General features: G+C 49.6%; 1 protein-coding gene across 1 annotated transcript in view; it reads left to right on the top strand.

The window, feature by feature from the left end:
• Positions 1-5,869: 5,869 nt before the first annotated feature.
• The window catches only part of CPLX2 (complexin 2), an 89,226-nt gene continuing 68,513 nt past the window's right edge, over positions 5,870-26,582 (top strand). Inside the window, exon 1 of the mRNA XM_012180649.5 lies at positions 5,870-6,100. The gene's annotated coding sequence lies outside the window, so the exon portion shown is untranslated. The remainder of the gene's footprint in view (positions 6,101-26,582) is intronic.

The following is a 26,582-nucleotide window of genomic DNA, read 5'->3' as shown; positions in this document are numbered from 1 at the left end:
TGGAGTACCACACAGCAAAGAAAAGCAGCATGTCACTGACAAAGGCAACAATATCAAACATGGTATTGAGCAAAAGATGCCAAATACAAAGCACATGGCGTATGATTTTATAAGTCAGCAACACTCATCTATAGCGTCAGAAGTCAGACATGCGGCTACCTTTGAAGCAGGGTAAGCGAGTAGTAACTGAGTTGCCATGAAAGGGACTTTACTGTCTGGGTGCTGGTTGCACAGTTGTGATCACTCTGTGGTGATTAACTGAACAACACTTTTCACAACTTTTGTTCTTTTTTGTTTGGGATTAGCATTTTAAAAATCACATTTGGGAGCAAGAGTGGAACCAGGGAGGTCAGTTTAAAAGCTCTTGCAAGAGTCCATAAGGAAGATGATGATGGGGTGGAAAGATGGGATGTGGTGAAGAGGAAAAGAAGTAGGCGAATATTTGTTAAGGGCTATAAAGTGGGAAAAAAGTGAAAGTGTTAATTGCTCAGTCATATGACTCTCTGCAACCCCTTGGACTGCAGCCTGGCAGGCTCCTCTGTCCATAGGATTCTCCAAGCAAGACCAAACCAGGGATCAAACCCCGGTATCCCACACTGCATACAGGTTCTTTACCATCCGAGCCACCAGAGAAGCCCTGAGTGCTATAAAGGAGCCTAATATGAGTCAGTCATCTGTAAGTTAGCTATTATCAGGGTCCACATGGACTTTCCAGAGGGGTGGAGAAACAGAAGGTAGATTTGAGTTCTTGAGCCAAGACTGAGTTTCATTAGCATGGTGATTGCCCTTTAAAACGCTGAAGCAAACAACGGCATATAATGTTATTGCCACATAATAGAGACCACTGGGACCAAAATTCAGGAGCCAAAAGATATAAAGAGTATACAACAGAGGAAATCCTGGCTTGGCCGGGTTTTGGCCGCCTAGGTGCCAATTTTCTTTTTGGTATGTTGGAGAGGAAAATTGTTGCGATTATTCAGCAACCATTTTGGATGACTAAATTCCAACCTCTTGAAGGTGCTTGGAGGTAAGAGGCCATAGGTTTTTCCTTTCCAGAGTCAGTAGTCCAAAGAATTCTACACTCTTGGATTAAGTGATGCTTCTCATCACTTCTCTCTTACTTGAATTATTGCAGCAGCTTCTAAGATTCCTCCAATTTTTTCCTCTTCAACAGATACTTACTTACTGGGCTCCTACGTTGTACCAGCTTCTCTGCTAGGTACTAGGAACAATAAGAAAAGCCCAACGATATGGGGCCGTCATGGAGCTTCAGGTCCGCATCACTCTAGAGCAGTATTTCTGTTAGTATTATAGAAAGCACTTTGCAAATTATAAAGGACTTATCTAATGTTGTTCTTGCGAGATGATCAAGGTGATGATGGCAGTTATTAAAGAAGACCTCTTGCCTTTCAATGATTCTCTGCTGCCTGTAGGATAAAGGCATACAGTCAACTCCAAACTGCATTCCAGACTCATTTCCCATCTCTCATCCCTCCCATCAGCCTTCGTCTCCATTCACATCAAACCAAGTCCCTTAATTTCCATACTTCAAGGATCTTGTACATTCCATTCCCTCTGACTGATATACTTTACCTTTTTTCTACCTAGAAACTCTTAATCCTTCAAGACTAAATCTCAACCTCCCTTGCCATGGATAGCTTTCATCCCTTTTTCCTCTCCGTCTGCCACACTCTCTACAGGAGTGCTTCTCAAAGGAGTTAAGATACAATAGAATGACCTAAAGATCATCTTCAAATTCCAGGCCATCTCTGCTCACCAGACATTCAGATTCAGTAAGTCTGGGGTGCATAATGGTTAAGAATTCAGGCTTTGAGTCAAACAAACTTGAGTTAAGTCCCAGCTGAGCTGTTTACCAGCCTCATGACCTCATCCAAGTTAGTCGGCCTCCCTAAGGTTCTGTTGCATGCTAAGTAGCTCAGTCATGTCCTATTGTTGCAATCCCATGGACTGTAGCTCACCAGGCTCCTCTGCCCATTGGATTCTCCAGGCAAGAATACTGGAGTGGGTTGCCATGCCCTCCTCCAGGGGACCTTCCTGGCCCAAAGGTTCTATTAGCTCTGAAAAAATGGGGATAGAAATAGGTAGGAATGATAAATGGAGACAACATGTGTAAGACCCTTAGTATAGTACCTGATACCTGGAAAGGACTGAACAAATTGACATTGTTATTGAAAAGAATTTCAGTTTATTCTGCAGCTGGTAGGCTATTCATTTCTTTTCCAACTCAGCCATCTCCAGGTTGAGAACCACTACTGTTATTCATAGAACTGCACTGAAAGTTGTTGAAAGTGTTAGTTGCTCAGTCATGTCTGACTCTTTGAGACCCCGTGGACTGTAGCCTACCTGGCTCCTCCATCCATGGCATTTTCCAGGCCAAAGGACTGGAGTGGGGTGTCTTTCCCTTCTCCAGGGTCCGTGTCTTAGTTCTAGATCCCCAGCTCACAGCACGGTACCAGGAATGGCATCACCACTTACAAGTTGTGTGATCTCGGTTAAGTGAGTCTCGCTCTTTTGGCCTCAGCTATTTTTCATGTTGGGGAGAACAATATGTACCAGATCGGGTTGCTATGATATCAACTGGGACTGTGGGTATGAAAGTGCTTTCTATGGTATGGAGAAGCGGGCCAGCGTGGTGAAAGAGACTGTGATTCAGGCCTGTCATCTCACAGCCACGTATCTATGGCCCTCCACTTCCTCTTCTTCCCCACCCCACGGAATGTCAGTGTGATCTTCTTTCCTTAATATTCTCGGTTAATTTACACCTAGTAGAAGATTGCATACTGACCAGCAAAATAGCTAAAATCTTCCCAGGGAGAAACGGACCATAGATGCATTGGTATGAGGTGAGTGCCCCTCGGATTGCTAATCACTTAAAATACTGCATGGAGTAAGACATTCATGATATTTGCCCTAGTCTCAATTCCAGTTGAAGGAAAGCCACTGATCAGCAAGAAAACCTACAAATAAAATAATGTCAGAATAATAATTACTAGGAAAAATAAAGCAGACAATGTCAAAGAGTAATTCAGAAAGCAAACATTAGTGTCGCCAGTAAGGGCCTCTTTAGGGGCAGACATTTGAGCTGAAACCCAAAAGACAAGAAGGACTCAGATCAAGGTTCAAGGGTTCAAAATAGAGAAAACAGAAAAAAAGAATTTGGGACTGGATCCTTCAGTCACACTGGTTTGCTCCAAACAGGACCTACTGGTTATGTGGCTCTTCCCTGTGGGTTTGGCTTCCCCCGGCTGGATAGGAAGATGCACCCTAGGTCTAACTTTTACTCATGGCTTCATATTTTCAGAGCTTCCAGAGACGCCTACCAATCTGCCACACTCTAAAACTCGTAGGGCAAGATCTATATTTCACTGGTATGATTATCTGGCTGCAATATTTGTTCCCTCTCTGGGAACCACAGATCAGATATTATCCTACGAGTTGATGCTCTGACTAACTTTCAGCCCTTAATGCTGAACAAATACAAATTGGAAAGGTGGCTTTACAAAACAGATTGGCCTTAGATATTCTAACGGCTGCACAAGGAGGAACTTGTGCCATTATTCATACCCAACATGAGTACTAATGTTACTCGCTTTACTAAACACATGAACAAGATGATTCAGACTATGGGTTCTCCTGAAGCCTCAGTCACCTCACTTGGAGGAACGTTAACTAGCTCCCCATGGTGGAAAACTATCTTAATCATAATCATTCTAATTGTTTTTGCTGTTTGCCTTACATCTGTAACTGTAAAACAGGGTTTGTTTCTAACCGTCTGAAAGCTTTTAGGTTACAAATGGTTGTCCAAGCTCCTACGAGTGGCACAACTTCCTCCAACTATTGCTTGGGGCCCCTGGATCAGAGACCCTCGATATGAGGGTTAGGAGAATACGTTGCCTCAACAATTTAGGGACAGTGCCCCATCACAGCAGGAAGTAGTTATGAAATGAAACGACACCCCTTCCCTTGGCAACATAATTCTCCTAAAAGAAAAGGGGGGAACGAGAGAGTCAATTTCTAGGCAGGTTGATAAGAAGTCCGGGGGTCCCCAAGGAAAGAGGGGTCTGGGTTTCTCAAGGAGGAGGAGAAGACAAGCATCTCTTTTTCTCTACATTCCTTAGTCTTAGTACATAAAACGCTTTTTTCTTTAAGCCAGGAAGTGATGATTATACAAGGAACAACTCAGTTTAAACTCTGTGCTAAGATTATATAACAATGTATCCTCCTTGAGGACAGCTTCTCCTTCCTGAAAACCTTCTGACTAACCCTATTATCTTAAAAGGTAAATTATGGGAGTGGGTCTAGTAAGATCTTTACAACCTTGAGACATTTTGATTCATTGTAACAACTAATTTAAAAAGTTATAACTCCCTTGCTAACACTAGCAAGGGGGGCACTCTCCATCCCCCTTCTGATGTCTATGTCAGAAGATTTCTCTGCCCCTTTTCTTACTTTAATAAAACTCTGCTACACACACACACACACACACACACACACACACACACACACAAAGAGCAGCTTGGTACAAAACAGAAGTTGCTGTAGGTGAAATTACTGAGTCAGGGGAGAGTTGATGGTGATGAGGCAGGAAAGCTAGGCAGGAATGCTGCCATGTGGGACTTTGCAGGCTGTGATTTATATATCTATTTAATATATGCATCCATGTATATATTCCTTTCCTTTATAAGATTACTCACTTGAATATATACTCATATGTTGAAGGAATTCTATGTTGATATAGTCATATATATGTACATATGTTCAAAAGAACAATCACAGGAAGGAAGGGAAGCTACTTTGACCTCTGTTTGTCATGTGCCCACTCATTCAGCGTACATAATTCAGCTATTCTGTTGTGTGTCGATCACCACACTAGGAGACAGAGACACAGAGGAAGACAAAATATGAAACCAGTTTTCATGAGCCTGGTAACAGGGGATATAGATACATAAGTAATTACAAGACAGTGTGACAAGGAGTCTAGTGAAGGAATGTGGAGGCTGAGGGAGCTTAGAAAAGAGAGTCGATTGTGCCTTAGAGATTAGGGAAGTTTTCTTTAAGAATGAAGACACCTTGACTCGCAGACAAAGCATAAGTAGTAAGGGGGAAGAAAGTTCCAGTCAAAGGGAGCAGCAGGTTCTAAGGCACAGCAGTGATCCTGTTCAGAAGGAATGCTTGTTTGTCCCGACAAGAACACAGCTGGAGAGGAGGCCCTTGGTCTTCCTGGCAGAAGATCTTTAAATTCCACACCAAAGTGCTTATATTTTATTACTGGTGCTAGTGCTTAGTCGCTCAGTCATGTCTGACTCTCTGTGACCCCATGGAGTGCAGCCCACCAGGCTTCTCTGTCCATGGGAATTCTCCAGAATACTGGAGTGGGTTGCCATGCTCTCCTCCAGGGGATCTTCCCAACCAGGGATCGAACCCAGGTCTCCAGCATTGCAGACTGATTCACCGTCTGAGCCACCAGGGAAGCTTGTGTTTTATTACAGATGCACGGTAAATAGGGCAGGTTTAGAAAGCTCTCTCTAAGGAATGGTAGATGATGGACTGGAGTTAGGCACGAAAGGCAGTTGGACCAGTGAATAGAGTTTGCCGCAGAGCAGGTACAAGATCTGCATTTGGTCGTTAACCCGGGAAACGAAGAGGGGCGGGGGGGAGAGATGTTTCCAAAGCAGGATGCCCTTTGTCCCTTAAGCAACAGGACCCTGTTGTCTCTAAACTTCAGGATAGAAATGACTCTGGGGAGCTCCCCCATGCCTCCCTCTGGGTTACAGACACCTCTGCTGGCGCCCTCTCTCGTCCCCGTCGCGAGCCCCCGCCTCCTTTCTCAGGAAGCTTGGGTCTCCCTGGGAGCGTGTCTGCCCTTGGGGGAGGCCTGTCGACTCGGCGCCCTGCAGCCCGACGGACATTCGGGGCGGATCGAAGAGGGGCTCGGCGCCCCCTGCGTGCACCTGTGCTAGCCCGGGCAGGAGGGAGCGCCTCCGCGGAGGAGTCCAGGAAGAGGGGGCAGGGAGAGGCGCTCCAGAACCTCGGTCCCGGGCGCCCTGGTCGGCCGCGGTGGAGCTGCAGCTTCCAACAGGTTCGTAGAACTCGCGCTCGCTCTCGGTTGCGGAGCCGCCACCTCCTCCGCTGGAGCAGGTTCGCGGGAGAGACCCTAGCCGTAGGCCCCGCGCTGCTGAGCTCCCTGAGGGCGGCTTCCTCCGCCCTCCTTCCTTCTCCGGGTAGCTCTGCGCTGCCGCCGGCTCTTCCGGGGCGAGGCGGAGGGCGCCACGGGCTCCAACTCGCTTCAGCACCACCTCGGGGACAGCTCCCGCGCCCCGCCGCGTCCTCTCCCTGGGGTCAGTTCTCGCACAGGCGGACCGCGCCCGCCGGGCCGGCTCCTCTAATGGTTCGGTCCGGGTTCAGTACCGCGGTCGCGGAGGACAGTCCTCCGCCCCCGCGGGCTCCGTTCCCCGCGTCAGCACCGTAGCGGCGGACAGCTCTCGCCGGGCGCCACCTTCCTAGCGAGCCGCGAACAAAGACAGGGGGCTGGCTGGGGCCTCCTGCGTTCCTTGGGAGTGGGTGGTTACCTCCGTGGGGGTCTTTCGACTTCCCCCAGAGCAGCGCCAGAGGCGAGCAGGGGAGGGGGCCTAGTCATATTCGCGCGTTTCTTGGCTTGGGTCTGCAGTTCGCCAAGGCCTGGCGGTGCAATGGCGGGTCCCAGCTGGAAGTCGAAAAGAGGATGGGAGGGGAGACGGCACAGAAAGGTCCCGGGCTACAGTTGGGCAGGTTGGGCCTAGGCTAAGAGGAAGGAGTGCGCCGCCCCCTCTCTCTTCCAAATCCCCGCCTCCACGCTAGCTCCGGACCGCGGACTTCATCAGAAAGCCTAACACAGATGCCTAAGGCTGGCAGCTGCAATCACTGACTCCGACTGTCCCCGGAACATCCCTAGAAAGTGTGAGGCTGAGTTTCCGTGGGGGGAAGGGGGCCGAGAAACCGCGGGGAAACCTCACGAAGCCGGCGGCTACACGCTCCCCCTCCCTCCTGCCTAGGGTTCCGCCCCCACCTCCAGAGTGAAGCCCGCAAGGAAAGAAGGGGTAAGGAGGGGACCTGGGCAGCAGGTTGTGAAAATGGCTTGACTCTGGGAGGTTGCAAGTGGCCAGAAAAGAGGATGAGAAGCTAGGAGATTCCCAAACAGGGAGGCCAGTTCGGCGACAGGAGATCAAATGTGGAAGAGGAAACCTTTCCTCTGCTGAAGCAGGGAGGGCCCTGGAATCACGTGATCCTCGCTTACTGAGAGTCTCACTGGGAGATGGAAAGACTGAGCTCAGGGGGCAAAGGTAATTTGCCCAAGGTCACTTAGCAATTTTGTAGCAAAATTGAGCCTATTCATGCTCCCCAAATCCTGGACTTGTTGTGTAAGATTGATAGAGAAGTCTTAAAATACCAGATGTGCAGAGAAAAGCCAAGTAGTTTCAGTTGAGTCCAAATCTCAGCTCTGTCACTTACAAGTCTGTGACCTTGGAAGTGACCTTCTGAGAAGACAGGTTAATAGTACCCACTTGTAGTGAGGCTTTAATGAAATACCTATATAATGAGATGAGGGCAATGCCTGGCACATAATAAGTGCTCAAAAAATAATAACTACTATTCCTGATATTATTCCCTCTGTAAACATGTGCTGAGGACTCATGTGCCCTGGCTGTGAGCTAGGGAGACAGAGAAGTGTCCTGAAAGGGACACAGACCAGCACAAGAAGCAGAAAGTAAACAATTGCAATGTGATATGATTGTGCTGTAATTAAGGTGAGTATGTGAGGCTGTGAGATCACAGAGGCAGGAAAGGAGGAAAACTACCTTGAACAGACAGAGCTGTGAGTAGGGGCCCCACGTGTGAAATCACAGCCACCAGGGTGATGTCACTGTGACACAGCGTCCTCAGGATGGGGACTAGGAAATGAGAGTGTAGAGAAAGCTGGAGTCAGGCTCCAAAGGCCCTTTTGTGATGAAATATTTCAAACATATTTTTTAAAATAGAAAGAATAGTATAATAAACCCCCCACGTACCCATCATCTAGCTTCAACAGTTGGGCAATTTATTTCATCTATACCCACACCCGCTCTCATCACACATACATGTACAAACACACACAAACACAGACTTATTTTGAAGCAAAGCTAAGACATCCTGTCACTTCATAAGAAGGATTTTAACATCAGCAACAACCTCTGCCATTCAAATGCCATGCCACCTTAGAAGTCACTAACTCAAACCATGGCTTTCTCTTCTTAATGTGTTCTGAACATTCCTGTTCCTTAGTATAAAGTTTTGAGAGAAGCAATCACTGTGGTGATAAGCCACATGCTTTAGAGAAACTATTTTAGGAAAAGCAAAGGGTACATCAACTCTCTACAAGTTTTACCAAGCCAGAATACTCTCTACTACCTATACTATGACCAGGGGCCAGTGACTATTGGCAAAACTGATCAAAAGGCAAATAGAGCCCCATAAAGAAGAAGAAAAAACTGAGATTCCTTTCAAAGTCATCTGAATCATAAGCTCATAAATACAGAAGCTATGAAGTCATGGAAACCATCCAACCCAACAGCCATATTTTACAGATGAAGAAGACAGGGACACAGATGGGGAGGAATGTATCCAAGTTCCTACGGGGCTGAGACCAGAGCCAAGACCTTTGAACTTAAAATTCCAGAGTTCTATTCAGTTCTCCATTTTGCCCAAAAGATTAGGCCTTAGAAGTTTCTCAGCCCCTCCACTTGAGATGCCATTTCCTTCCCCACCTCAAAGAAGCCAGAAGGAAGAGGCAGAAGTAGGGCAGAAGGGTCCTTTCTGGTTCTCCAGAGGGTGGCAATGTGTGACAACTGGTCTCTGAGGCGCCCTGACACAGCTCCCTCTCATATCTTTCTGGAGAAAGTTGAGGATGATGGTGCCTCTGTTCTTGCTGCTGCACATTAGCAATAGCTCTGCACTTAGCCACCTAGACCTCAATTCTGCGCATGTGTGTCCATCCTGCCTGCTTTAACCGGAAGTATGTGAAGACTTCCCATTTGCCCTGAATTTGGCTGCACATCCCTCTCGGCTACAGATAGCCATTCCTTTGGGGTTTTAAATGAGTAGCGTTTGGCCCAGGCACTGGCAGTGCTCAGCTCTTGTGCCTTCCTGGAGCATGATGTCTCTCCTGTTGTTGATGAAATGTGATGGCTGTGATGAGAGTGTGTGCTCCCATTGGGCTCTGGGCACTTCTCAAGTCAGCAGTTTTTCTTTTCAGGGATGTCCCTGCCTGCAAAATGGTGAGGGCAATATCTCACAAGTTTCCTTGAGTCTTAGTTGGACAAATTAAAACATGTATAAGAAGTTTAAGCATCCCTGATGAAGAGAAGTCAGCAGAGAATAGTCAATAAAGTGGCCTTATTTCTAGGCGTATGATTGCAGGTAAGATGTAGGCGGGTAATGAAGATCATGAATTTCAGCTTGTGAAATTATCCTAGCTTTTAGCCTGAGATGAGACCAAATTAGATAAGTTATATTATATTATCCGGGCTTAGTTGAATTGTATCTCCCCAAAGAGACCTTGGAGAGCATCTACTCTTCCTTCAACATGAACTCATTGAGCGGCTATTATGTCAGGCACTGTTCCATGTGCTGAGCAAGACCCTCCAGACCCCTGCTCTCATGGGGCTTACAGACTTGCAATAGACACAGTCATTAACAGTAAGTAAAAGGCAAATATGAAAACAGTTAAGCAAACAAACAAACAAACAAACAATAGGGGAGGTCTGTCTGCAATGGAGACATGGGACTGAAGCCCAAATAATAAAAAAAGTCAGTCATACGTGGATGTGGGGCAAAACATTCCAGGCAGAAGGAATAGCTCAACAGAGCATTTATTGTGAGCCTGGACTGTCTGCGGAGACAGGAACCAAAGTGGCTAGAAGCCAAGTGAGTGAGAAGGAGAGTGAGAGCAGATAAGGAGGGGTGGGCAAGGACCAGACCGTGCAAAGCCTTCTAAGTGCAATGGATTGTCACTGGCTATTCAAGCAGTGGAGTGATAAAAACTAGTTTTGTTTTTAAAAGTTGCCTCTGGTTGCAGCATGCAGAGTGCATGATCTGGGAATGCTGGGCTGGGCAAGAGGGAGCAGAGAGGGTGAAACACCGCCTCCCCCGTTGAGATGCTCAGCATCCAATATAGAGCACGATACACAAACCAGAACAAGTGTATTCCATGGGAAGGGCTACTGTGGGGAGATGTGCAAGGCGTCGCAGGAACCCCGAGACAAGAAGAGCTCATTCAACCTCGGAGACATCAGGGGAGGCTTCCTGGAAGTGGGCAATGTCTGTTGAGTTGTATCTAGAAAAGGAGATGGCAGGACTGGTGTCTGAAACAGGCAGGGAGGGAACATAGAGGCAGTGGGATGCCGGAAGAGAGCGCCAGCCGGCCTGGCCCATTTAGCAGCTGTGTACCCTCAAGCGAATTACCTACCTCTGTGTGTCTCAGGGTCCTCATCTTTAAGATGGAGATGAGAATCACAACACATTTCAAGGTGTTTCTGTTAGGATTCAACAGGTTACATTTTGTGAAGCATTTAGACAGTGCCTGGCATTTACAAAGTGACGAACGAGTGTTGGTTAAATAAAAATGTGGCAAAATGGGGGTGGGAAGGCAGGGAACGTGCTGGGAAAGTTCAGCGAGAGCCCAGCACTGAGGGGCCTTGACGCTCAGGCCAGGGAGGCCCGTCTTGGTTTGCCTGTCTTTTGTCTGCAAGCCAATGGCTGTTACGGCTGCGCCGGGTCTCTGTTGGGGCACTCGGACTTTCTCTAGTCGAGGAGTGTGGGCTTGTCCGGTTGCAGGGCGTGAACTCTGGAGCGTGTGGTGCAGTAGTTGTGGCGCATGGCCTTAGTTGCCCTCAGGCATGTGAATCTTAGTTCCCTGGCCAGGGATCAACTCAGATCCCCTGCTTTGGAAGGTGATTCTTTACCACTGGACCACCAGGGAAGTTTCCCATCTTGCCTTTTTTTTTTTTTTTCTTTTTTCTTTTTTTTTTTTTTTGCAGTGAGAAGTCATCAAAGTCTCTTAAATAGGGGGGATTAGGGGTGGAGAATAAACTGAAACCCAAAGGCCCAGAAATAGAAAGGAACCTACCCAGAGTCACACAGCCAGTTACTAGACACTGTCATCTGTCTCCCCTACAGATCCATTATTGTAGGAGGGCAAGGACACTATACATTTCACTTTGTTCTCCGTTGCAGCCTCAGGGTTATAAGAATGCCTAGGATAGTCTCAGCAAATATTTGTAGATACGCTGCTGAACCAATGAACAAATGGGGCAGGGAAAGTCAGAATCCTTGAATCCTTGAGAAGGTCAGGGCATTTTAGACAGTGGAGGAACTGCTCTCAGGAAAATAAACTCCTGGAGATGTTGACTTGGGGGCCTCAAGCCCCTCCAAACCCCAGCTTTCCCTGTGACAGAGACACTGCTGGCCACAGTCCCCCAGGCACCCCCTCAAACTGCAGCAAGCAGTGCTGCATGGGGTTCAGAAGTTAATCTTGGTAAAGTGCCTGGAAGATGAGAGCCGTTCCCCAGACATTCAGTGTGGTAATTGCCAATGCAGAGAAAATGCATCTCTCCATTGGCAAGAAGCAGGACTTTGTGTTCCACAAAAACCAGCCATTAGAATTCCTGTCTCTGACTTGTCAGATAGCTGTGACAGCTGGGCGGGCAAGTAGGGTCTTGCAGTTCAAGCAGCAGATGGCAAGATACTCAGAGGCACTCAGATCCAGTTTTCACATTGCTGACTGCCTCCTCTGAGCAAGGCATGGAAGTGGGCGCTTCTCCAAACTGGGGAGAACCCCAGCCCCAGACCTTCCCAGCTGGGTAAACTTGGGCAAGTCCTTGCACCTCCCTGGGCTTCAGGTTCATCAACTGTGAAATGGGAACACTACAGCCAGTCCGCCCAGGCTGTTTGGCCTCTGATTCTGACAGTGTGGGCTTAGAGTTGTACTTCATTTCACAAATGTGGAAACCGAAGCTCAGGATATGGCTCATTGATCCCTCAATACTTACTGAGCACCTGTGATGGGCCAGTAACTCTTGCGGGAGCTGGAGAGTCAGTGAAAAATGAAATAAAAACACATTCTAGTGGAGACAGAGGGAATAAGCGAGTAAACAAGTATAATTCCACCAAGTTACGTAAGTGCTAGGAAGGAAATAAAAGAAGAGGTGTGCTAAGGAGAGTGGGGCTGCTCAGGTAAGGAAGCCTGGGGAGGCTTGACGGAAGAGACATTGAAACCAACATCTGGACAGGGAGAAGCGGCTGATCATGAAGCAGCTGTCCAGGCAGAAAGTGCAAAAGTCCTGGGGTAGGAATAAGCCTGATGAGATCACAGGACAGAAACCTACTGAGCAAAGGGGAAGGTGGTAGAGAAGAGGGCAGAGCTGGCAGGGCCTTGAAGACTGGCTGAAGCAGAGAGGTGACAGAATCTAAGTTCTGAATCATTTACCTCTATCACACTAGCCATAAGGGACCTGATATGACAAAGCCCACATCGGAGAGATCCCTGGGACCTCTTCAGACCCACAGTCCCCACTGCCGCCTCCAGAGCAGGTCAGCCAAAAGGCAAGCAAAGTGATGGATTCTCCTGCTGGGAAATAAATCCATCAGCTGGCTGGCTGCCGGGTGGGCACCGCAGTGCCTCGCAGGCAGCATCCTAATGCCACGAGGCAGGAGAGGGAGGGGGAAGACACAGGGCTGACCCAGGCTGGGGGGTGGCAGGTGGAGAGGCGTCTGTCTTAGGTGCAAAATGTAAGGGGATGCTAAAAAGCTCAGCCATCAACATAAATATCATTTTGTGCAGTATTTTTTAATAAGATTAATGCAAAAAATCTATGATGATTAAAATACAAAATATTTTCAAGTAAAGACAGGATTCCAAAAGAGGTTGAAAGATGAGTCATTCGCGTACAGAATGTAATCCTGACCCTCAGATGCTCACTCCCCTGCAGGGACACTTCCTGGGCCAGGGCCCTGTTCCCACAGGGAGCCAGTATCTAAAACTAGTCTCTTCGTGATGAAAGAAACAAACATCTCCAAACAGGGACTCGGAGATCACTGCTTGCTTCAGTTGTGGAGACAGAGCTCAAGCAGGGACCACACAGCTTGGAGGCACTGCTAGGCCCACAACCCCCAGGACACTACATTAGTCAAGCAGTTCAAACCCATGTCTTGTACATGGTGGGATCCTGAGTAAGGCACACTGCATCTCAAGCCTCAGTTCCCCATCTGTGACCCTGGGGCCAACTAAACCTGATCCCCAGGATTTACTAAGATAAAGTCCCCTGGTGGCTCTGAGGGTAAAGCATCTGCCTGCAATGCAGAAGACCCGGGTTCGATCCCTGGGTCAGGAAGATTCCCCTGGAGAGGAAAATGGCAACCCACTGAGCCTGGTAGGCTACAGTCCATGGGGTCACAAAGAGTTGGACATGACTTCACTTTCACTTTCACTTTAAAGTCTTCTAGGACCTAGCTGGGCCTTCCCTGGTGGCTCAGTGGTAAAGAATTTACCTGCGATGCAGAAGACGCAGGAGATACGAGTTTGATCCCTGGGCCGGGAAGATCCCCTGGAGGAGAGTATGGCAACCCACTCCAGTATTCTTGCCTGGAAAATCCCATGGACTGAGGAGCCTGGGGGGCTACAGTCCATAGGGTCGCAGAGAGTTGAACGTGACTGGAGCGAATGAGCGTGCACTCACGCACGCCTGGGACCCAGCTACTCCAAGTGTGATCACAAACCAGGAAAGTCAGTATCTTCTGGGAACTTATTAGAAATGAGGAAGTGCAGCTGCTTCCAAGACCCATGGAATCAGAATCTGCATTTTAACGGGACTCCCTGGGAGGGGGAGGGGGTGGCATGCTTGTGAAAGCCTGAGAAAGTGGTCAATTCTTGGCACTTGGAAGATGCACAAAAAATGACAAGGTTGCCCCTGTACCCACCAGACCCTGAGTTAGATCCTGACTTGAGGCAAGAGGCAAAACCAAAGATGGAGAGACGAGATGCTGGTGTGGCCACCTCATTAAATTTTCAACAGTCAAGTTTTGAAGCCAGGGAGTCTGGCTGAGTTCCTTCTATACTTAACCATGGAGGCCCCCCATTTGTTCACCTGGAAAATGGGAATAATAATAGCTACCTTATTGGTGGTTGTGAATATGAAATTGTTGTGCTAAAGATCACTGAATGCTTGCTCTTGTTTCTGGTGGGGTGGGTGGCGTTTAATACATCATTACTGAGCACTGTCCGCGTGATGAAATAGGTAACATTCGTGTAGCTCTTTGTCGTTTACAAAGCTCTTTCCTACATACCGTCACGTGACTATCAACCCTTTGGATGAGATAGCATTCGATTTACTTTATAGAGGAAAGCACTCTAGGCTCAGAAATGTGCAGCAACTTGTCCAGGCAAACCAGGATTTAAATGCCTGCAGTCCAACACTAAAATCCATGCCATCATCAGAGCATCCAACCAATAACCACAGAAAAGATTAAACACGGGGATAACTGGAATAAGACAACATTATACACTAGAGACGGTCTTGTCCAATCTCCTTATTTTACTGAAGGGAAAACTGAGGCCCCAGGAGTGGGAGATACTGGACCAAGGTTACTCAGAGCACCAGGCCTGCAGTCAGAACACAGCTCAGGAGGTTCTCAGTCCAAGGTCTTGTCCCGTGTCCAGACCCACATCCCTCATCACATAGGCCAGCCTCCACCTGATCAGCCCCAGGGTGCTGGCAGCCAGGGGTGCAAGGCAAGTCTGGTGGACGGGAGGGACCCCGACTCCTCCTTCCACTCCAGCCCAGCCAGAATAGGGGAGTGCAGAGGATGCGGTTGCCAAGGTGAAGCCTGCAAGGTTGCTAGGACACATTTTGGGAGCAGTCAGGTGGCAGAGGAGGGCTTGGCTGGGCTGAGGCTGGGGCAGAGATAATGACCTGACCCACTGGTCTTCTTGGAGCTGCGGGCGGGCTTCCAACTCTGCAGGGTGGGTCAGCCAACCTGAGGGCTGACTCACAGAGAACCCACATCTCTGTACTCAACACATTGCCTGGAGGCTGAGAGGCTCTTTCCTCTGCCCTGCGCCTCATCAAACACAAGCTTGGCTGCTGAGTCTTCCCGTCCCCCAACTCATCAGCTGTCTCCCAGAGGAGCTCTCTAGAGCGCAAAGTCAAGCCCTCCAGGATCCTCAGAGTGAAGCTCACACCCTGCTAAACTGAGACCCCCTACCTGGTACAGACAATCTCCCAGCCTCATCTTTATTTCTCCCCAAGTCTCTGGCCAAACCTAACTCCTCCAAGTGCCTGGGAAGACCATGCTCTCTGGATGCCTTTGCAGATGCTCTTCCCTCTGCCTGAGAAACCTTTCCAGCCCCACTGTCCCTAAACCTCAGCTCCAGACTCTTCATCTCAGGGAAGCCCTCCCACTGCCTCCTGGCAGTGAGTCTCCTCTGACCAACCCCCCCTCAGGTGGATATCACATCGTATTTTAACTATCTATCCACTTTCCTCTTTGGGTCCCAAATAGGTTGTGAGCTTTTGAACACCTCACTCTAGAGTAAACCTGGGTTCCAGCTGTGCAAGATTGACACTTCTCAGAGCATCTGTGCCCTCCTCTGTGATGACAAGCATGACCTCGGCCACTCTAATGCGAGAGATTGTGGATGTGAAGGGCCTGACGCAGCTCAGTTACGCTGAAACTGCTGTCCCCATCCTGCCGCTTATGTCAATAACACTAACGCCCAGCGCAGAGGGCTCTCTTGTAAACCTGTGCCCAATGGGCCCTCACCTGCTCAGTGAGCATAATCACCATGGCAGGAAAGCTCTAGAAAGAGCAAAGCCCCACTCAAGGGTGAGTCATAATAACTCCAGTAGTTAACGCTCTTGATTCCCACAAGTCCCTAGACCTGTGTTGTCCCAACACACGGTCTGCCTACTCTTCACTCACTAAACAAAATTTGCTAAGCACCTACTATGTGCCAGGCAACATGCTGCCTCTTCGGGACTCAGCAGCAGGTAGACGCAAAGCACTTGACTGCAACGCCTGCACTCCTCTCCTTGCCGCCCGACCTTTTTTTTGAAGTGCAGTTCATTTACAATGTTTTGTTAATTTCTGCTACACAACAGTTATACACATGTTCTCTTTTAATTGTTTTCCTTTCTGGCTTATTCCAGGAGATTGGATATAGTTCCCTGTGCCGTACAGTAGGACCTTGTTGTGTATCCGTTCCAAATGTAACAGTTCACCCCCACTGACCCCAATCTGCCTATCAGGGTCAGCCTCCCAACTCAACACGCAGACCCTGCTCAGAGATGCTCCGGGCAGCCAGCACCCCCAACCAGAGAGACCCCCCACCCCCACCCTACCTCACCAGTGAGGAAGAAGCCACTCTGCCCTTTGGCCAATCCAGCTGCTAGCTTTAAATTCAAGCACTGTCAGCCTCCCCAGAGCAGGCAGCCCGCCTGCCCTGTTCACTGTGCTGTTCCCAGCGTTTAGAACAGGGCCTGGCACAGTCGTCCAGCCTCTTATTTACTTGTTCATTCACTCGCTCAGCAGATATTTATCAAGCCCTGCTAAGTGCCAGGCTCTGGGGAGCCAGCAGCAAGGCCCGTCCTCACTCGGCTCCTGTCTCAGCGGAGGGGCTGAGGGGGCAGAGGGGATTCTGTGAGGAGGCGATAGTGCCGGGAGCTCTTGAGACCCAGCGGGTTAGGGCTGTGCTACCCAGCGTGGTCCCAGAAGACCGCCAACGACATACAGGGCCTTGAGTCGGCTGGTCTATTGGAACCCCTGACCTGGGGCCAACCCCCCATCCCCAGCCCTGTTGCCGAGACCGGAATCCGCACTTCGTGTGTCGCAGCAAGCAGGACGCTGGTGGCGTCAGGAAGAGAAAATATTCGAGGAGGAGGTGACAGGTTGTGCTCAGGTCCCTGCAGTGGCTGAGGCCTTGGCGTCCAGCCCAGAGCGGAGCGGACTGCAGCAGGAGAGAAAGAGTGAGGGCTGCCGGGTCTCGCCTGGCTCCACGCTCAGCCCTGCGCAAACCGAGCGGATCATGCCCCCTTCCAGCCCCTGTGTGCGCGCCTACGATGTGAGAGCGGAGCATCGGCCTCGTTCTTCCGAGCCATGTGAAGGCAAACCTGGCGAACTTGCTGAGCTTTGCTCGATCGACAAATACTTACTGGGTACCCTTTGCCTTTTTAGGTTTATCTGGTACCTCCTAGAAGAGAGCAGAGGAAGGTAACTAGGATTTCAGGGGCTACCATGAAATAGAAATCTTCACAGGCATTGTCTTATGTCAGAGCACCACCACCAATAATAATAGAGGCTTCCCTGGTGTCCCAAACAGTAAAGACTCTGCCGGCAATGCAGGAGACCTGGGCTCAATCTCTGGGTGGGGAAGATCTCCTGGAGAGGGGCATGGCAACTCCAGTATTCCTGTTGGAAGAATCCCATGGTCAGAGGAGCCTGGGGGGACTACAGTCCACAGCGTCACAAAGGATTGGACGTGGCTGAGTGAATAACACTAACATTAACTAACGCAAAATAATAATGAGCAGCTGTATGGCACAATATATGAGGGTGGTGCTCTCAGTAGCCCCATTCTCTACAGGAGGAAACTGAGGCTCAGAGAAGTGGAATGGATTTCCCCAAAGCCAGAACTCAAGCCCAGATCTGACTGACCATAAATCCCACCCACTGACACCAGGCAGAAATCCCAATGAAGCCAGAAAGCAGTGTGGCCACTGGTACCGCAGCAGCATTGCCTGATCCGGTGACTAAGACGACCGACTGCTGTCAGGAGCAGGTGAGGTGGGGTCAGGGCTGGGTCTCCTGCCAAGCAGGACCCCATCCTGAACTGCCCAGCCCTTTGCCAGAATCCAGAGGATCAGTGCGGCCTCAACAGGGGCAAGGGCTCATCTGTCAGAGGGGTCTGGGGAGGGGTGCCCATTCAGGAAGCCTCCCCACCCCCTGCAGCCCTGTCCTCCCCGCCCTTACCACCCTCTCCCCACTTCCGGGGAGTCTGTGGGTCTCTGGCGTGTAACTGAAGGCTCCTGCATCTCAGCTCAGCCAGGAAGCAAAGGCGAGGGTGCTGTCCAGGCTCATGCCCATACGCGGTGTTCAGAGCGGCCCCCGCTCCTGCTCCTGGTGAAGGTGGTCGTGATGCTACTTCCCCTTGGTGGTCCCCAAGAGCACTCCCCAGTGGGAATGAGATGGGTCAATCTGGCCACGTGTTAGAATGGCCCTAGCTTACATTACAACAGGGAAGAACGTCTTTGTCTGTGCTACCTTATTCAATGAAGACCCTCCCGCCCCCAAAAACACCTTGAGGTATTATCCCAGGTTACAAATGAGGAAACTGAAGCATAGAGCAAGGGAAGGACTTGCCTGAAGACGGACAGCCGCAGGTGGCTAAGCCTGAGCTCCTACCCTCTTTTTCCTGTCTGTATCCCCAAGTGGTCTACGTACCTTTTAGGTGGTTGGTGTTTGTTTGACGAATGAATGAGTGAACTAATGAATTGCCTGAGATCAGTGGCAGGGCAGAGCAGTGCTGGAAGCTTACTCTCCTCTCACTCCCAGTTCCTATGCCTTTTGTTGAGCTGCTGCGTTGATGAGCTTAACACTCCCCTCTGCACCCCCACCCCAGGATCCCAAGCGTCTCATGTGGATGTTCATTACCCCCACCCCCTCAGCAGACAACAGGATGAAAGGTGGACCTGTCAGCCTCGGTTCCTCTTCAGGTGGCCCCCAAGCTTGGATTACACCCAGCCTCCCTTCATCCATCCACCTCGCCTCTTCCTCACCACCCACTACCAGTAATCCAGCGTGCATAGTTGTAAACTTGTTTCTTTAAATAAACAGTCTTGAGTTTCATACCAAATAGTCTTTTAAGAGGAGGAACGTCTCCAGGCCACCTCATATTTAGCATACACTGAGCCACATATTTGCACAGAGAGAGTGTGTGTGGATATAGAGATCGCTTGATCGCTATAGATATCATTGCTCATCCAGATGGGAGCTATTTATGATGCTGAGTCACTCGCAGAGAATGCCACTGAGGGATTCCAGGCTGGGCTCTGAGCCCCAGCATCACAGACCTCGTGGCTCTTTGCCTCATCCTCACTCTTCACAAACGAGAGAGACAGAGACAGAGTGGCCTCTCCCACCGCAGCTCAGGGACAGGAGGAGGCACGCTGGCCGCAGCGCGTGCAGACTCTCTCAGAACCAGGCCCTGTTCCCAATCCTTGTCCTCCATCCAGGACACCACAGCCCTTTCATCTCGTCCAACTTCTTCATTGTATAGGAGCAGAAACTGGGAGCCAGAGAGGGAAGGGGCTCGCCCAGAGTCACACAGCAAGTCGGTAGTGGAGCTGGTCCCAGAGCTCAGATTGTCTGATTGCTGTCTGGTGCTCCCTTCCATCCCCCAGCAGCCTTCTCCAGTTGCTCTCCGAGGTCATGCCATTTCACAGGAGCTTCTCTGTAAACCCCTGAGCATCCCCTTTCGTGGGATCTTCCAAGAGGGGAACTGAGCCTGGCTTGTTTGGATACCCCCATGCTTAATGCAGGGCCTGTACACACTAGGGGTTCAATGCTAGTGTGCTGGGTGTTATATAAGACCAAACTCGGTGCCGATTCCTGGGGAATCCTAGTTCCCTGTTTGAAAAAGCACCCATTTATCTCCACCCTCTCTTTCTTGTCTCTAAGCCAGTTCTCTATCCATGCAAAAATAGACTCCCTCCCACTCACCACCCACCTCTGCCCAGTTCTATAATGAATCAATTTTATTAATAGGCTTTGGGATGAAAACTTGACAAAGGCTTTTTGTAAAAGTCACCCTTTATCTCCGTATATAGTTCACTTCTCAAAGCATTCTACTAAACTGGTCAGGTGGGATTTTGCCTCACATAAAATATTCATTAATCCACTCTTTCCCTCCATATAGAATGTGCTTGTTTAAGCATTCGGGGATCTCTATGCTTTATTATGGATTCTACTCAATTGTTCTAAGAGACCGTGGGATGAGACAGAAAGAGAATAGGCTTTGAAATTAGGACTGAGTTACATCCTAGCTGACCACTTAATGGTTCTGCATCCACACTGACTGCTGTGAGAATTAAATGGTATAATGGCTGTAAAGTACCTGGCACGTAAAATGCTCAATGCATGTTTGTGAATGAATAAATGAATGAATGAATTACTCAGGACTCTTATGAATAAGCTATCCTACTCTGAAGTGTGAGAGGCCACTGACTCTGCAGTCTGAAGTCTTGAGGTCAGACAAGTTCAAGGGCAGTTTGAAAAGTCTTATGGCGCCAACTGCAGGGATTAAGCGACTAGTCAGGCTGTCTCCAAGCCCGAAAAGGATGTTCTTTCTGTGGCCCCTTTGGAAGGTGTTCATTCCCTCAGGAAGTTTTGCGCTGAATCTACATTCAAAATAGAAAACTCCTTGAGAGTAAAGATTGTGTCTTGTGGTCAGATTCTAACTTTTCCCAAACAGGAGCTGGACTCAAGGTAGTAAGACAAAGAGATGTGCAGTAAGTATGCACTGAAGTATGAGCATGCAGGAATCATGCACTGGGCCGCAAGGAGATCAATCCTAAAGGAAATCAGCCCTGAATATTCACTGGAAGGACTGATGCTGAAGCTGAAGCTCCAGTACTTTGGCCGCCTGATGCAAAGAGCTGACTCAGTGGAAAAGCCCCTGATGCTGGGAAAGACTGAGGGCAGGAGAAGAAGGGGATGACAGAGGATGAGATGGTTGGATGGCGTCACTGACTAAATGGACATGAGTTTGAGAAAATTCCAGGAGCTAGTGAAGGACGGGAAAGTCTGGTGTGCGGCAGTCCGTGAGATCACAAAGAGTTCAGACTGAGCGACTGACCAACAACAAGTGCATAGAGTTGGGTTGAGTTGAGTAGAATTGACTTGAGTTGACTTGGCTTGAACTGACTTGTTTTGCATTTGTTAATGGACTCAAATTAAGGACTACCAAGGGAGAAGCTTCCTAGAACTTGAGCCTGACTTAGACATGGTCCCTCAGCACAGGGGAGACCCCAAGTGTGCTGTTCTGGGGTCATTTGGAGCCTTCCAAAGATGGAGGCATTTCAGAGAGGCCATTGCCAAAAAGTAGCAGCATTGGCTTGGTTGGGGGCACTGCAAGGCTGAATGTCCTTCAGGAATCTTTAAAACTTATTGGCACTCTGTGAGGATCTTTCCATATTTCAGGGCAACAGAGTCTTCTCTTCCTGGGAGACAGAGGACTTTGGGGGATACCCACTTCAGTGGGAGGTGGACTCTAGCTTTGAAGGGCCAAATCAGCTCCACCATGAGGGGAGGAGGCCTGTGGCCGCCCACAGTTAGGCAGAGCCCCCATACTGCAGATGCTGGCAGAGTCATAAACTGGTCTTCCTGCTGGAGGGAAGGTTTGGGGTTCTTAGCGAGTATGAGTCTAACTCGAGACTTCCATCCGGCAGTGGTTACTAGAGGGAGCAGCGATGCAGAGCATTAGTGAGTGATCAGACAAGGCTTCTGGCGTCCCAATGCTGAGGCCAGCCAGCACTGCTGGGGTCCCCTCTGCTGGCTCCGTCTCAGTCACCACCCATCACAGGATGTGACCAGGCATCTGAGGGAGAGGGGACGGAGGGGACGAATGGGATTCCAGTGAAGCGCGGCTGCCCCAGTCTTTGTTCTGTCTGTGAGTCCCTCTCCCACGCTGGCTTGAGAACCCATCAGAGGCACGGCATCTGGGCTCCTCAGTCCCCCATGCCGTCTAAGAACCTGGGCACAGGTTAGATGCCAGTGTCCAACGAATGAACAATGAGAGGAGAGTAAGGCTGGCAATGCCAGTGGGAGATTTCCAGAGGGGCAGATGGAAAATGTCAAGATTTCAAGATGGCAAAAGCCCAGGGCGAAGACGTCCAGCCAGAAAGGATAGCATAGATTCAAGAGCTGTCCCTCAGAAGTGTGGCCTATAGGGAAAATTGGACTAAGGAGAGTCAAGAAAGATGGTGCCGTGCAGGTTTAAAATAATGTTCCTCAGAGTACCAGGCTTCGGAGGCAGACTCTCAGGGACCACCAGGGGATGAGTTTGAGCAAAGGAAATTCCCCCGACCCACCCTAGACCATGCCATTCAAATTTTTAAAACTGCAATTTTATCTATTCTATACATCGGATTGGGCTCCCCCAGTGGTGCTAGTGGTAAAGAGAATCCAACTGCCAGCGCAGGAGACATACGACGTGGGTTCGATCCCTGGGCCGGGAAGATCCCCTGGAGGAGGGCATGGCAACCCACTCCAGTATTCTTGCCTGGAGAATCCCATGGACAGAGAAGCCTGGTGGGCTACAGACCCTGGGGTCGCAAAGCGTTGGACACAGCTGAAGTGACTTCGCACACACGTATATTGGGTTTCCACACATTTTCATTTTCAAAGGGTTCTTTGGATTGAAAAAAATCATTTGGAAAGCACCAATGTTGAAATAGTCTAGGCATCTGCGTTAGGCCGTCTGGATGCAAATCTCAGCCCCTAGACTTTCCGCCTATGGACGTGAGATGGGGCCCTTCTGAGCCTCCACATTCTTGTCTGTAAACCGTCCTTCTTCCAAGGATGTGTGAGCATTAGCTAAGACGCTGTCGTATTTCCCGAAGGCTGCTGCACATGTGATTGATGGTGTGTGTGATGGTTTTAGGTGGTATAGGGATAAACATTTATTATTTTAATAGCTCACGATTGATGCATGTTAGAAAAATATAAGCAGCATATTAGGCTTCATGATTTATGAAAATAATGTAGCATTTCCTTTTAAAATAAAATTCTGTGCTTTTTGAAAGGCAAATCGATTTAAAGAAAAACACTAAGTAAATGAACAGCACTGATAAGAGCAGATACACAAATGACTGAAAGGTGGAAAAATCTGAAATGATGTATATAAAACAACTACCATAGTGCCTGTCATTTAAGGTGGGCTCAACATGGTAAATTCTTATGACTTTCTGTACCTTGCTGGGATGGCTCAGCCTAGAACCAAGCTCTCCACTCGGCCAAAGCAACTGTCCAGGCCTGGTCAGTCTGGAATCCAGTGTTTGATGGGCGTGGGGCAGGCAGCAGTGGTCAGTTTCAGGCAGGCAGCAGTGGTCAGGCCCCAGAGGGCAGCAGTGAGCGGGTCCTGGCAGTCAGCTGGCCACAGGATCTTGAAGCAGACAGAGGCTGCTGAGGCAGCATCCACAGGCGCCAACCACGAGTGGTCTATGAGATTGCTTGGAGAGTTATTCAGGCACAAGTCAAATACCCGCGGGAGAGAGTTACTTCCTTTTCAGCTGATTCCATCAAGGAGGAAGTCTCAGTTGGAGGGTAGCATCTCCTTGAGGCCTCTCTATTGCTTGTTGATCTTCATTTCCAAGACAGAGACCCAGTCTTCAGCTACCAAGAGCATCTGGCTGAAAATGAATAACAATGTTGTCTTTTCCATGTATTTTTTTTTTTTTACTATTACTTTCCATGTATAGAGCACAATACAGATATTCTGTTTATGAGAAGGATCTCCTGTTCCCTTTTCAAGTACATGTTTTAAAGGTTAAAAAGGGAGTGTGTTACTTTTGTTCAGCATAAAGGTAATAAAAGTACAATGCAGGATAGAGACATAGAAACAGACCAAGAAAAAACCCAGCTTGGCAGAGGCACAGCCCCAGAGTCCAGGCAGGCCCACCAGCAGGATGTCCTCTGGCTCGGCCACAAGCTTTGGGGCAAGCGTTGTCCTGGGGACGGCAGAGGAGGCCACATCCTGAGAAGGAGTCAGATTGCTGGGCAGATGACCCTGAGCTGCCAGGCTGACCAGGGCAGAGGCCAGATAGTAGTCAGGACAGCTAGGGGTGACCGCAGAGGGTGGGCCTGGGAGGGATCCCAGTTCCTAGTGAGGCTGGGCCTGCAGAAGATGGCTCTGACAGAGGGGAGGAAGGAGCTGAGGACTAGGGACAGGCAAGGCCTGCCTCCACAGCCTGCACCAGCTAGGTGCTCAGGAGAAATCTGGTGTGAACCCCAGCCATTCATACCAGCCTTTGAGAGGGGCTGGGTATGAGTTAGGGTGTGTTGGTAGCAAGCAACAGAAATCAATCAGCCTCACTCAAACAGAAGCAGGGATTATTAAGAGGGTATCAGATAGCTCCCAGAATCAAAGGCCAGGCTGGTTGTCATCCCCAGGAAAGGATAGGGGCTGGGGCAGACTAGGAGCTCGGGAGCAGGAACTGAAGTCATTTTTCCCTAAGTTCCCCTTCGGGTTGCATCAGCCACAACTGCTGTTTCCTCTTCGCCTCAGTCTTCACGTGACTCACAGCTCCAGGAGGGGCACAAGCCAGCTGCTGTATATCCCGTGTCCTCCCCTTGGCCAACAGAGAGCATGGCAGTTTGATTAGACTCACTCCAAGTTTGAACACCAAGGAAGGGGTTGTTCCCAAAAAGATAATCAAAGGACTACTACTAAAAGGAGGAGGGATGGATTCTGGGCAGCCAAAATCCAGGGGTGTGTGTCTTCTACAAGGGGTGTGTGTGGGGAGGTGCAGGCCTGCCTCTCTGGGACCATAAGGGGGCTTCCTTTTTCCCGCCCTGGCTGGACCCAGGGTTCCTCCCACTCTGGGGACATGGTCAGCCGAGGCAGGGCCTCTTGTGCTTCCCATGAGGAGCTCTTGGAGCCTCTGATGGTCTGGGAGAGGGAGGAGGCTGGACAAGCCTGGCTCGTGGTTCTTCAGACTTTTCATGGCTGAAAAGGATCTGCTGGGTGGACAAAGTCTAATGAGAATTGCTCACTCAGGGGTTGCAAACCTGACTCTGCTGGCTGGCAGGGAGCGAATGCATGAAGGTAACTGAGATGACCTGGCATAGCCGTGTCTGTCTAGAGGGGACGCCTCTGCCGGCTCCAGCCGGTTGTTGGAGCCGGATTCTTTTGCAGGTGGGGGGCTGAGCTGTGTCTTTACTGTGGTGCATGGGATCTTCACTGCAGCGTGAAGACATTGCCTAGCTGCGTGTGCGGAGGCTTCTCGCTGGCTCCACAGCATGCGGGCTTCAGGGGTTGTGGCAGGCCAGCTTAGTTGCCCTGCACCATGTGGGATCTTACCTCCCCGACCAGGGATCGAACCCTCATCCCCTGCATTGGAAGGTGGATTCTTAGCTACTGGACCACCAGGGAAATCCCTTTATCCTGAGTTTTTAAAGTGAAGCCCCAAATCCAGAATTTTACGAGACTCCTTGTTTTTAAATATTATTAACACTTAAAATACTGTGCTGACCAAATGGTACAAGCCACCAGTTTGCAGCCGTCGGACCGACTTCTATTCACCCACTACGACCCAGGTGAGAAGGGACTTCCCCCTGGGAAGCCTTCTGTGACTTGTTCCTCCCTCCACCTTGCCCACCCTTTCTTCGGATTCCTTGTGGATGCCGCATTTCTTCTTGTCACAGTACTGACACTCTGCATTATAAAAACTCATTTGTTTTCATCTGCTGCCTCGTCAAGGGTGAGGACACCCACCGTGTCTCTTGTCTCTTCCTAGCACAGTGCCTGACATATACGAGGCTGTGGCATTGCTGAAGGGGGGCTGTGGGGACTGTGTTTGTCAAGGTGGCTAAGTTATTCAGTGGTAACAAATTAATCCTGCAGTCTCTGTGACTTAGTACAACAAAGGCTTGTTTCTCCCTCCTGTGAAGTCTGCTGTGGGACCTACAGCTCCCCAGGCAGCTTCTTTCCGAGCAGTGACTCGGGGAACCAGACTAGCTCCATCATCAGGGAGCAGGGGGAGAGCGCCGTGGGAGAACTCACACCCACTCTTACAAGCCTCAGCCTAGAAGCAACACTGACCGCTCTCTTGACAGCCACTGGCCAGAAGGAGGCCCATGACCAGCCTCACTCTAAAGGCCTGGAAATATGGGTGGAAGGCAGCCAGGGCCCATCATTCACAGGAAACAATGGGACTCTTGAGGTCACCGCATGGAAACACCTCTTCATTTGTGACATCCAGAAAAGTAGGAAAGAAGTAGGGAGAGATTTCATTAGCTTGAGCTTTTTTTCCCAGTCAGTAAACACTAGGAACTGGAAATCAAACTGATGGAAAGTAGAGGTCAAACACCAATGAGCAAACCATTTATAGTGAAATCCCATCTGGGCCCTTGGCATCTCATCTGAGGTCCATGACGGCCTGGGAATGATTGCCGCTGCTCAAAGGATCTCTCTTCTATGATCAAATGCTGATGCATTCAGGGATCCTGACCCTTACTGCCACCCTTGGCCAGAAACTCAGCCAAGGGGGGGTTCAGTGGGCCCCCCGGAAGCTCGGAGACACACATCATACCTTCTACAGGCTGGGCACAATGCAATCGCAGATGTTTCCATGGAATGGAATCACAGGATGGTAGACATGCTCTAGAAAGAGGGCACGCTTTGGGAGCCAGAAACACCTAGGTTCAAATTCTAGCTCTTTCCTCATAAGTTAAATTCCAGGCAAGACTCTTCACTTCTCTGAACCTCAGCTTCATCG

This window comes from Ovis aries, chromosome 7 (assembly GCF_016772045.2).
Source record: "Ovis aries strain OAR_USU_Benz2616 breed Rambouillet chromosome 7, ARS-UI_Ramb_v3.0, whole genome shotgun sequence".
NCBI lineage: Eukaryota > Metazoa > Chordata > Mammalia > Artiodactyla > Bovidae > Ovis > Ovis aries.
This window is presented reverse-complemented; position numbering and strand designations above follow the sequence as displayed.